The following is a 12,050-nucleotide window of genomic DNA, read 5'->3' on the forward strand; positions in this document are numbered from 1 at the left end:
ATTTACAAAGAAAAAACCTGCTAACCTAAGGTGCTGAAAAATTAGTGCCTTTGAAAATGTGCTCAGCAAATGTTAAAATGTCTCATGTTCTGTAGTAGCTGCAATGTTCATTTTAGAGATGTCATAATTGACACCATTCATAGGAAGAAACAGCAGCAATTGGAATTCTCTGGTTTTAGTATTTCAGGCAATAAGAGAGGTATTATTCATGCAAATTGGTTCTTTAGTTAAACAGGGCATCCTGCAGATCTGTAACTCCTTGGTGAGGTCTGTCTTTGGTGCTGTTGGGGGATTGCTCTTGCTTTTCTGCATAATCAATGAATTATTTTTTTTCTCCCCTCCCTATGAAAACACACTGTCTTGGTAAAAATGTTTGCTAGTGATCTGTGTGTTCCTCAGCATTGCTTGAAATACCTGGATTATTTGCAAGATACTGGTGGCCAGTCCATGAAACCACTGTGCTGGAAGCCCTGTTGAGATATCATCTGACAAAACTCTTCAGAGGACACTCCATTCTTGTTTATTTAAGGAATAAGGACTAGAGTCAGGTTTATTTTACATGCATGCTGTAAACTCTCATAATGGAAAATAAATACATGTTCTGTACATCTTTCAGTCCAAACAAGAGTTAAAGTGTGTAAGAATGGGGCAGCTTCATATAGTGAGCATGGAGTTATTAAATATGGAAGAAAGTTAAATGAAATTATAGAGGGGTTAAAAATTGGGGATCTCAAGCTTTTATGTATTTTTAAATGAAATGAGGCTACACATAAGAAATCTGTGTTGAATTAAAGGTCAGCATTAGTAAGCAAGATAAATGAAATGGATTTTGAGCACAACTAAATATATTGGAAAACATAACGTGTTTATGACCATTTTCTGCCCTTATGATATGAATGAAAGCATTTTTACACCATCAAATACTTTCCCAAAGATAGACTTTCATCTATCAGGACATAATCAGGTAAGTGCTATTGAAATTCCCATAATTGTGGGACAGACTCATCATCTAATTCCAGTTTTGTTCCTTAGATATAGTAAACAAGATATTCCTGGTCTTAATATTGAGGCATAGAGACTCAATATTAAGACTGGTAGTTCAGAATTCAGGTTTAAATTCTCTGTAGTCTATTTGTTTTGAAAACTATCAATAGATAAATTTGATGAAGGAGTTGAAATCTCTTTTGTATTAATAAAAATAACTTGTAAGCTTAAAGGCAGTTCAAAGCATGAAGACCCACAGCTATGTGGTCCACTACCTAAAAGGTGATGATGAGGCTAATTCCTGTATGCATATGAAAATTCAAAATGTGCTTATCAGGAAGGGTCAGAAGGTTTACATGTCCATATTGTGAGTAGAGTTTTACAAAATTCGTAGCTAGGCTGTTTTCTCTGAAGAACACAGGTTTGGACTGACCAAAGCATTTACTAAGTTCTTGTTGAATGTTTAATATTAATTTGGTTATTAATAAATATTAATTTAATATTAATCCACTCAAAACTAAAAACAACAAAAAATTTGCAAGAGAATCAAGCATATTTATAGATACATGAACATCTAAACATATCAGAATACATGCAGTGTGTGTCATTTTACTTAGAAATAGCCAACAGGTGACTAATTACTAATATTATCAAGTCCATTAGACAAGGCACTTGATGCTTTTGGTCAAATTAGCTTGTAATAAGAATGACCTACTAACAAAGGAGCCTTCCACTTCAAATTTCCCCCTTTTTTTTAATATAGGAGCAGATTTTCATGGGATTGTCATTATTGAAAGACCTTCTCTTGGGGGCCAGAAAATGTGCTTATGCCAGAAGACTGTTTTGTGCAGTATATTTCATGCAAAACAGGTTTTGTTGTGCAGCTTGTTCAAATCAATGCCAAGTTATCTGTAGGATCTCCACTGAGTAATTTAATGTTGCTGAGATGCACTGCTCATAATGTATTCCTTAGTTGAAATGTTCTCCAAAGAGTTCACATCTCATAATCACATTTCATAAATCATACAAATTCAACTTTAACTGAACTTAGTGTCAAAAATCACATTGCCTTAATTGGGACAGGAATTTCACATTATTATTTTATGTAAAAGCACATAAAGCATTATGACTTAAAGTTATCTATCTAAAAATAAAGCCAGAACATAACTACTGGTAATTCAGTAGTTTCAAGCAATGACATCACATGGAGAAATAAGCATTAAGCTACAGAAGAATAAATTTCTTCTTTACAATTTTTCTTTGCCAAAGCATGTAAAATGTGTTTTATATGTGAAAGTTCCTGGCAAGTTTTCATTTTCTTTTGTATATAGGGAAACATAGTATTCCATGTTCTGCTGATAGAGCTACCCAATGTTGCCTTTTTTCCTAAAGCTGAGAAAGACTTAATCCTATAAAATGCAAATATTTATGTACTTCTACTTCTCAACCATTTTCAGTTTCCACGTCTTGGTTTCTTTTTCCTCAAAAAATGCATTTATCCATGTCCTTGTTTTCTCTGCCTTCCAGAGGAAGTCTTATATTCTTTATCAAGCTCCTAATCCTCATTTCTTTAGTGATCTAAGCCCCCAAATCTGCCCATCTTCTGAACATTTTTGTTCTTAGCTGCTACTTTATGAGATTTTAGATTTGGCTGCTATCTTCAGTTTCTATCCCTGGCCCATTCTGGAGTTGGTAATTCAGGAAATCCATGTTTCTGTCTCAAGACATGTCTTGGAGGAATTAAGGTCTATTATGTTATAAAGTTGCATGTGCACTATACAGTCACATTTATGAACTATGTGAAGAGGACTTGCTTAGTGAAAACATAATCTTTGAAGTATTTCAGTTATCAGAAACGAGAGTCACTGGAGACTCCAGGAAATTTCTGTTAAGGGTATGAGTGTCCAAAACTTCTGGCTTGGATGTCTAAAAATGAACATGACACAGACCACGTTGGTGAGACAAAAATCATCATCTGACCTCACCCTCTTCCCTTTAAAGTTTCTCCTTCTTGATCCAAAGCTCAGGGCTGTTAAAACTGTCCAGAGAACAGGTCAGAGGATTTTAACAATGGACAAATTCTATTTTTAGTAGCCATTTTCTATGAAATACCTGAAAAATGAGCTAGAGCTCTGGCTATTGCTGACCCCACAAGTCTTACTGTGGCATTTACCCAGCAAAGTATCACCCCAAAGGAGGAGTGGACTGCATTGCAGCTGTCAGGATGTCATCTGCTTCATTGGGATATTTGTTATGCAGTAGCCTCCTAGTAGGGCACTAGAATAACTTTCTTTCTTTGCTGTACAAGATAAGGGCTTGCTGCTTGTAGTGCAGACTGCACAAGGCATGAAGTTCAGACTTTTGTATTTTACTGAAGTTAATGGGATTTTCTGCACATGTTTAAAAGGCTTCCTGAGTATCCTCAATTTGGCTGTTTTTTTGAGGGGAAGGCCTTTGACACTTAGACAGGATTCCAGCAGGCTGAGCTGAAGATCACTGAAGTTAGCAGATGAAAAGACTTGGAGCTGAAGTGTGTGCTAAGAAAAGTGCTATACTGGAAAAAAAAGGAAAGAAAACATTTGCATTCATAAAGCAATTCTTAACCCTCATAATTTGCTACCTCGGGTTTTAGCTCCCTGGAGTTTAGAAATCAGCAGTTAAATCAACTGGACCATTTTGAATCTGCCCTAGTGTCTGGAGTTAAAGCTTCTAATACACAATTTATTTTTTTCCCTTTCATAATTCTTTAATGGGTTATTTTTGGATCAGTGACATTTTCTGAGCAATTTCAGTCAGAAACCATCTGAAATTTGCAAACACCATTGTACTGTATCCTTTGCACACGTGCTGCTTTCCACCCACTCCCCCCTTCCCTGCCCCAAACGAGTGTCTGTCTTGGGTTAGAGAAAAGATGATGTCTGTCCTCATGAGATGATGTCCTCATACATGTTGCCTATATTGTAATCCTGTTATAATAATGCTTGTGCACTGACGAATTGCAGCTTTGTTGTTCACAGGCATTGAGACCTGGAAGATTTAATGTACAGAGTATGATTGCCTTCAGAAAGCTCTGTGCATGTCTTGCAGGCTCATAAGGCAGGGCACAGGCATTGCAGCACAGAGTTAGTGCACCCAGAGCCATGCTCTGGGTAAAGGCCTTGTTGCTGAATTGCCAAAGGGCTTAGGATGGGAGGGGGCTGATGATTTTTTTTTTCCTACTGCTGATGTTTCAGTGTCTAGTGTGTGATTTTTGTTCCGTTTCTGCTGCAGAGCTTCCCATGGGCCGCTCGGGGCACGTGAGATACTCGGTGCAATCACAACTGGGGGAGAGTTTGGTGTCAGGAGTTGGATGTTTTTCAAGTCACAGGATGGGTTTTGAGCATGACACAGGGAAGGGGTAAAACCCAGGGCACTGTGCAGAGGATGGAGAAAATGCACCAGAGTAGGATGTAGTTCAGCGTATTTTTGGGGTTCTAAACATCTGGCCTTTCTCTGTAATCATTTTGCTTAATTTTTGAGCCTGTCCTTAAACTGACTTCCAAGACAACGTTCCGGAGGGCATGAGATTTCCTGCAGACTCTACAAAATGAGTTGGTTTTTCTTTTGCCATTTTCTACTCTGTTGTTTTATGTGCCAAGTGCACTTGCAGATGGAACACAGAGAGGCAGTTTTCTAGCACTATGGTTTAATTACATCCAAAGGCTTGTAGCCACAAGCTTTGGTGGGACAGAGTAGGAAAATACAGTGTAAATGGTGCATATGAATTTTAATGAATTGACCTCTAACTGTAATAAAGGAAGAAGATTAATTACCTTATCCTAGATGCTATAAATTATTTATATTATGGTTTTATATGAATGACTAATAAATTACACGAAGGGAGGCAAGTTTAAAAAAGAAAAACAACTTACAGCATGGGTATATTTCATCTGTATGTCTTAACTAAATATGTGTTTGAATTCATGAAAGCCTTGTAGTGATTTCAGCTTTCACCGAGCTAGAAGAATGCAAGGAAAAGGTAAAAAATAAATGCTTCTAGAAAAGATCTTTGGTAAAAAAGATAAAATATATATATATTTTTTTATTTTTTTTTTTTTTTTTTAGTTTTGGAGTTAGTATAAGTGTGCTACAACTTAATATACCTTAAGAGGGAAAAGAATTTTTTTTTATAAGTCTTATCTGCTGATTATGCAGTTTATTTGTTCTTTTGAGCTTAGCTTGCTGTGTAGTGCTCTGCTTTCTTGGTACCTGAAACTTCACATAAATCTGTATATAGATTTCTTCCATCATCTTTCTCAAAAAGACCCCTAACTTTATTTTATAGAATGTTGTTGTAAGCATTATTGAGAAGCATTAAAATATTTTTTAACCATTCATGCCTTTTCCATTTTAAAGATAAAACAGAGTTCCCATCTTCTTGAAAAGTTTACAAAAATTTCAAAAAGGTACATGTTGATCTTTAAGAGACTCTAATAAATGCTGGATATAACTGGAATTAGATAACTTCTTAAATGATGTGAAATTTATTTTTCTTTTTTATTTCAACATACAGTTTCATATAGCCTGAAATAAATAGCATGGGAAAACTTTCTTGTTCTGGTTTTCAAGTAAATGCAGTGTGGCATTACTGTGGCTTTGGAAACCTGACCTAAAATCTGACTCAAATATCTTGAAGTACAATCAGTAGCTCAGAAGAGACAGGACAAAACACTTCTGATTGAATATTTAAAGTTCTGTTTATTTTGAAGCTGCTGAATAGGGACAGGAAAATATCAGAGCTTTGAGAGGTGTGTTAACCTGTGGATAAACACTGATTTAAACCAGTCACACGTTTTGGAGTTGCCCTTTTGTCTTGGAGTAAGAAACTTAAAGTATTCATTGATCATGTCACGTTTGAAAGTTTTTCTTTTACAGTGTAATATCTAATGGGAGTCTATATAGTGGTTTATGCAGTTTCTCTGTTAACATTTTACCAACCTTTAGCAGAGAAACTATGAACAACCCCCTGAACCAGAACACCAGCAAGTAATCTCAGTGTTATAGATTTCTTATTTTAAAACAAGTACCCAAAACAGCGTAAAGGATCAGTAATTTTAGTGATGTGAAAATATTTCAGATTTACAGATCATCTGATGCAAAAGAATTGTTTTGCTCTCCCAAAGACTGTGGATGATTTCCATTATTTGTAAAATTTCCACATCACAGGTTACTTGAAACTTGTATAGTCATAATTTTTTTTTTGGAGATGTATTTGATAAAGCTTGCAAATAGTTTGACATTTTATTGTATTTTGCTTTTGTTTTATTGTTCTTTTCTTCTTAATACCATCGTCTAAGGTCTAGGTGTAAGTTGTAGAATATGTTTGTAATGTACTTTCTTTTCTTCCTACCCCAACGTGATTTAAGAAATTGTGTTGCTGTCACTCATTTGACTCATTATTGCTCATTGGACACTAATTGAAAAAACATAAGGCCAGTAGAATTGCAGTCACTGTGTCCTGAGACTGTTTCTTAAGCCAAAATGCCGATAAAACAATTCTGTAGAATCCAGAGGAGGATTTTTTTTTTGGTTGGTTGGGTTTTGATTTTTTGTTTTGTTTTGTGGCTGTGGTTGGTTTTGTTTGTTTGTTTGTTTGTTTTGGCTTTTTTGGGGTTTTTTTTGGTGTTTGTTTTGTTTGGGTCTTTTTTGGTGAGAGCTCAGACAATTAACAGAATTAGGAGGAATGAAAAGCATTAAAGTTCTTGAACTTTTATTTCCAGTAGGGGCTCCATTTTCTTGCCAATCCCTATTTACTATTTCATTATTATTAAATTGTGTCTGTCTTCCATCAAGAGATCCCCTCTAGCTCTGTCCAGTACATGTCAGTCTAAGCCTTTGAGCCACAGCAGAGCCTCAGTGCAGCACGTTTCTGTGGCTGGATGTTCAGGCGATTCACGTATTCAGATAACAAATGCAGAATATTTCAACTGCCCTGCAAACTGGAATCCCAAATGCCATACAAAGCTCTGAAATTGCATCCATCACTTCTCATATTTCAACACCATCAAGACTTTTGGCCTTCATCTATTACATAAACTCACCAATCTCTCCTCTGGCTGTACAGTCATTACAAGATGAAGAGATTTGAGACCCCTGTTTTCCATTTCACCTTTCCCTGGCACGTCCCCAGTTTAATCTTCCTGCTGCTTAGTTATTGCAAAAATGGGCAAAACCAGCCACTGTGAAGCTAAGTGTGCTTTCTTCTGAAAGAAGATACATTGCAACATAGAAATGAACTCAAAGTTGCCATATTAGTGCTAGAATATAAAATATTGTCCACCATGTCCTAAGGATTAAACAAAGCAGCAAGAAAGAAAGAAAGAGAATGAACTTCAGTTTGCCATAAATGCATTTGTTGGCTTTTGCCAGCTATCCAGTATACATAATAATTTGTTAATTGCCCAGCTCTGTGCCTGAGGCCAGAGCCCCCTCTGTTATCATAGTGGATTTTGCTACTTTCTTCACAAGGAAGAAACTGTGGAAAAAAACTTGATATCTGGGGTTTTACAGAAGACAGGGCAGGAAAGAGTTTAGGGTTGTGTGGGTGGATTTTGTTTGGTTTCGTAACGGGGTTATTTTAAATAATCCCTTCTGATTCAATTTTTTTCTCTTTAAGTGTCAGCTCTCTGTCTTTGAGGTGAATTCTGTTAACTCGCCAGATGTTTTCTTCAGCATTTGGTACACACAACTAAATAATAGGTACAAAAGTTACTTTACAGCTGAGTTTGATGTCAATGTTGTAGATATTCCTTAGTGCAGTGCTCCCTCCTGCCTGGGGGAGAACATCCTTCAAATTGCTATTTGTTTAACTATCACCGTTGTGTTACTTATGTAGGAGCTCCAAAGAGCTCAGACTGTGGCTGCAAGAAGAAAATGCTCTTTATAAGCATAGCAAAGCTAAGCCTCTTACATTTTCCCCTTCCTTTTTATTTTGTATCTTTATACTTCCCAAAAAGTATTAGATGGATGGTGAGAGGGATGAACATGGAAGAGGTTCAGGAATAAGACAATATGATGATAAGTGGGGTATCCTCTCCTTAAAGTGTCTTTTTGTGTGATCTTCCTGTGTATGTCAAGACCAGATATATCCAAATGTTCAAGAGCTGAATTTAAAGGACATATTTTTCTAGAAAAACTTGAGATCCCATTTAAGCATAAGTAAAGCTGGTTTTCATAAATGAAAAAGGTGGAGGCTTTGATAAAAGTGATTTAAATGTAGAAGTTTATTTTTTGTCTATGATGTACAGAACACAAAAGTAATTTTAGATATTTTTCCAAAAATAAAGTGATAAGTTGATCAAGAGTGAAATGTTCCCACTTGCCCTTCTCTTGGCTTTGTGACTTGTTGTGTTTCTCTGGTTGTCCTTTCTCTTGCATCAGAGCTTTGCAACTGAAAGCAATTCCTTCAAAAGTGTCTGCCCCTAATTATGTCTGACAATTGAGAACACATTAAAAATACTTTGAAAATTGTGTTTTGCTTTTGGTGTCTTAATTGGAGGGATGTCTGTGTTTTTCTTGTCAGTGAATTACAGTACAATACACATCACTTTGTTTTGATATTTGAATGTTTATGAAGTACTTTGGGCTTTTTTTAGTGGCTTTTGAGTGATAACATTGATATTGGGCATGTGTTAAATAATTTCTCTTTAAAAATAAAATGAGCTAAATGCATGTAAAACACAAACCAAATTAATTAGGCGTGTTTTTTCTCTTGCAGTGAACAAACACAAACCCTGGATTGAGACATCTTACCACGGAATCATAACTGAGAACAATGACACTGTAATTTTGGATCCTCCCCTTGTTGCTTTGGACAAAGATGCACCTGTTCCCTTTGCAGGTAGGAATATACACTGGCAGCAGCACTTGAGCTTATGGATTGTAGTGTGAATTTATTAGCATTTTAAGGATGGGATTTGCAGTGCAGAGATGATGTAATTTGAAGGACTTGTGAAGGATGTGTAAAGGCTGTGTCTGAGTACTCAGGACCTGACCATTGGCCCACAGACCCTGAAATGAGGTGTCTCTTACAATGGATGTGTCTGCTCATTTGTTTCAAGACAAAAGAGATTATTAACAGCATAATACAGCAGGCTTCCACTATCGACACATTTTTTCAATAAAACACAATATTTCTGTAATTAAATTGGAATTTCCCATTATAGAAATGAGCCATTATAGTTGCTTAAAGTAACAATACGTAGTTAATTTTGTTCAGGAACAACAGCCCCTGCTTTCTCTCTTCTTATTCTTCTCCCTGGCTGTGGAAAAACTGTGTGACAAATATTTAAAGTTGCTCAAATCATGTGTTACTGTGTGAGTACTTTATAACTGTCAAGGCTTGGACAGAAATTTTAATGGTGTTTTTGAAGATTTTTGCTCAGGTTGCTGCATGATAGATGTGTGTCGTACGGAAGTTTTCATCTGTGTTAAGTCTATTTTTCCTGACACTTATTCTGTCATATTATGAGTTCCTTAAGCAGAATAGAGTACTTTTGCATGTGAAGTAAGTTTTCTTTTAAATTCCCTGTTCCATTTTCTTCTTTTTGAAGAAGAAGGAGAATAGTGAGGCTTGACAGCTGTTTTGAAGATCCTCAAAAGATGCAGTTGTCAAAAACATGCTATTGCCTAAAAGTGTCCCTCATATAAGGAAAGGGACTAGTAAGATAAGGATCCTTGTTCTTATGGAGTACAGTCATGCTCAGTAAGCAGCAAGTCCAAGTGCTTGGCCCAAACAGCATTTTACAGCATCCTGAAAGAACTGTTATTAGATATTTTCCCCAAAAGCACATACTGGCATCAATCCATTCCCTGCCAAAGAGGGATTCACAAATGTTTTTTATATATTTAACTGCAATTTAATATCAAGATTTGTTTGTGACTCGTAGTGCCCCATGGTTCTTTGTTGCACAGAACCCTTTTCTTTCTCATCCACTGGGGATGTTCAGTGGAGGGAGCTCTATTTAGTCAGAGGTAAAAGCCTCAAACAGCTTGTGCATATTGGTATAGCAACCTTGGTATGAAACCCTTTTGTCTGCTGATCCCTTCCCGTGGCACAGAGTTATTTGCTAATAGAGGCATAATCAGTGTCCATTCAAACACAAACAGCCAGCCCTGAACTGGGAGGTGCTAATTAAAATCAAAGCAGGGTCACTTCATACAAAGATGTGCAGGATAAGGTGTCCTAAATTAGTTATTACTTTCTGTAGCTGAGGAAAAATGCTTGTTTCCAAGTTATTTTTGAATGATAAGCAGTATTCTGTATTGTATTTGAGACCACTTTTGTGTTATATTGGTAACTTCCACATGCGTGTGCAATTCATTCTTCCAAATGTTTGTGTTGAACAATAATGTAAACTTAGATGAAACCCTTGCTAAACTAAAGCTATCTGTGAAATCTTCAGCTATTTAGGAATGAAGATTGATTCCTAGTGAAAAGATGCCCTTTTCATTTTATTTTTTTTTAAATTTTTCTATTACTAAGGATGTTCTTTTGCTTCTTTTGCTTGCATTCCCCTGGGATCCTTAAAGGAATGATAATCATGCTGTTTTCACTGACACTGCAAACTCTGCTGACTGGGAATTTGGTAGCCTAATTATTTTCTTCACTTTTTACATTGGGAGAATCAACACGTTTTTCATTAAGTAGTGATTTACTTTTCATGTAGAAAATCATCCTTTGAAGTACTGAACTTAGACTGGCTTATGTGATTACGTTTAGTTACATTAGACAGTATTTTAATTTATCTTTGTTTATTGATTTGAATTATTTATAATATAAGAAGTGTCTAGGTGGGAAAATACTTTCTGTGTATTCCCTGATATTAATGATTCATTTCCAGATAATATTGTACATTTGACCTAGTGATCTGCAATAATAAAGTACTGATTGAACCCTTAATTCCCTTGAAGCACCTGGATTCCCTACATGTTTGGAAAAACATGTGCTTCTTTTTAAACACTCTTGCCTTTTTAAATTGTTGGAGGAATTTGTTATTTCTCTTTTAATTTCTGCTTTAGTATCATGTAGTTTTATTTGGTTTCATAATATTAATTTTATTGTAGGTTTTTATGGGAAATTCAATTTCTCTAATGTATTTAGTAGGAGAAAGATGAAATAGATACAGCTACAACATTAACAATATTCAGTAGTTGTACATTTAATAGTGAGGTAACCTGGTATATCTTCTATGGCCATATTTTGTTTAACTGTTGAAAAACTTTTTGTACAGTATAATATATCAGTCTTCCATTGTAATAGAATCAGAGCTCCAGCAGTTCCTTTACCATCACTCTGTTAATATTTTCAGTATTTTGACCAAATATTGCAGAAGAAAAGAAATATAGTATTTAGAAACATTTTGCATTTTTGTTGTTTTGGTTTCTTTTAATAGGCCCAGATTCAACAATATATCAGGGCAGGTTTTGGTTTCTGCTGAGATATCTACTTAGATCTCCTTGAACAAATGAGTCCCTCCAACAAACCAAAACAAAACCCAAATCCCAAACCAACCAACCAAACCCCAACCCAGCTGCTGTATATCCTTTCACTTTGCCCATGTGCTTAAGTTCTATAGAAACAAAATGGAACTAACAGGAAGCACATCAAGATAACCACAAGGTTGATGTTCCTGGGGGATACCTGAATATATACCTAGATGTTATGTGGACAGATGTTATGTGGATCTCTCTATTTTTCTTAGTTTACTCCCTTTAAGTGCTCCTCTTCCATCTGGGACAGGTTTAGGGACATTTACAGCGTTCATCATTGGAAGATATATTCATGATAGGTGAAATGCATATTTAGATTGTACGTTTACTATTATTTGTAGTTATTTATTCCATATTTTTATCTTTCTAGTGAGGGTGTAGTCCTTTCAGATCCGTGCTTAACTTGTGGAAGGAAGGGTAGGGAGTCCTTATGTTTATGGCCAAGGCAGGAGATCTCCAGCAAGGAGGAGCAGTAATCTCAAGCCAGAAAGTCTGGCATGTCAAAATGAGTGCTCAGGGGCCTCATTGGAGACTGA

General features: G+C 36.0%; 1 protein-coding gene across 1 annotated transcript in view; it reads left to right on the forward strand.

Moving 5' to 3' along the window:
- The first annotated feature begins 8,744 nt into the window (after nt 1-8,744).
- CLSTN2 (calsyntenin 2) overlaps nt 8,745-12,050 on the forward strand; it is a 197,679-nt gene continuing 194,373 nt past the window's right edge. Inside the window, exon 1 of the mRNA XM_017825577.1 lies at nt 8,745-8,863. The gene's annotated coding sequence lies outside the window, so the exon portion shown is untranslated. The remainder of the gene's footprint in view (nt 8,864-12,050) is intronic.

The sequence above is a fragment of the Lepidothrix coronata genome, unplaced genomic scaffold, assembly GCF_001604755.1.
Source record: "Lepidothrix coronata isolate B3197 unplaced genomic scaffold, Lepidothrix_coronata-1.0 Scaffold120, whole genome shotgun sequence".
In the NCBI taxonomy this organism is placed as follows: Eukaryota; Metazoa; Chordata; class Aves; order Passeriformes; family Pipridae; genus Lepidothrix; species Lepidothrix coronata.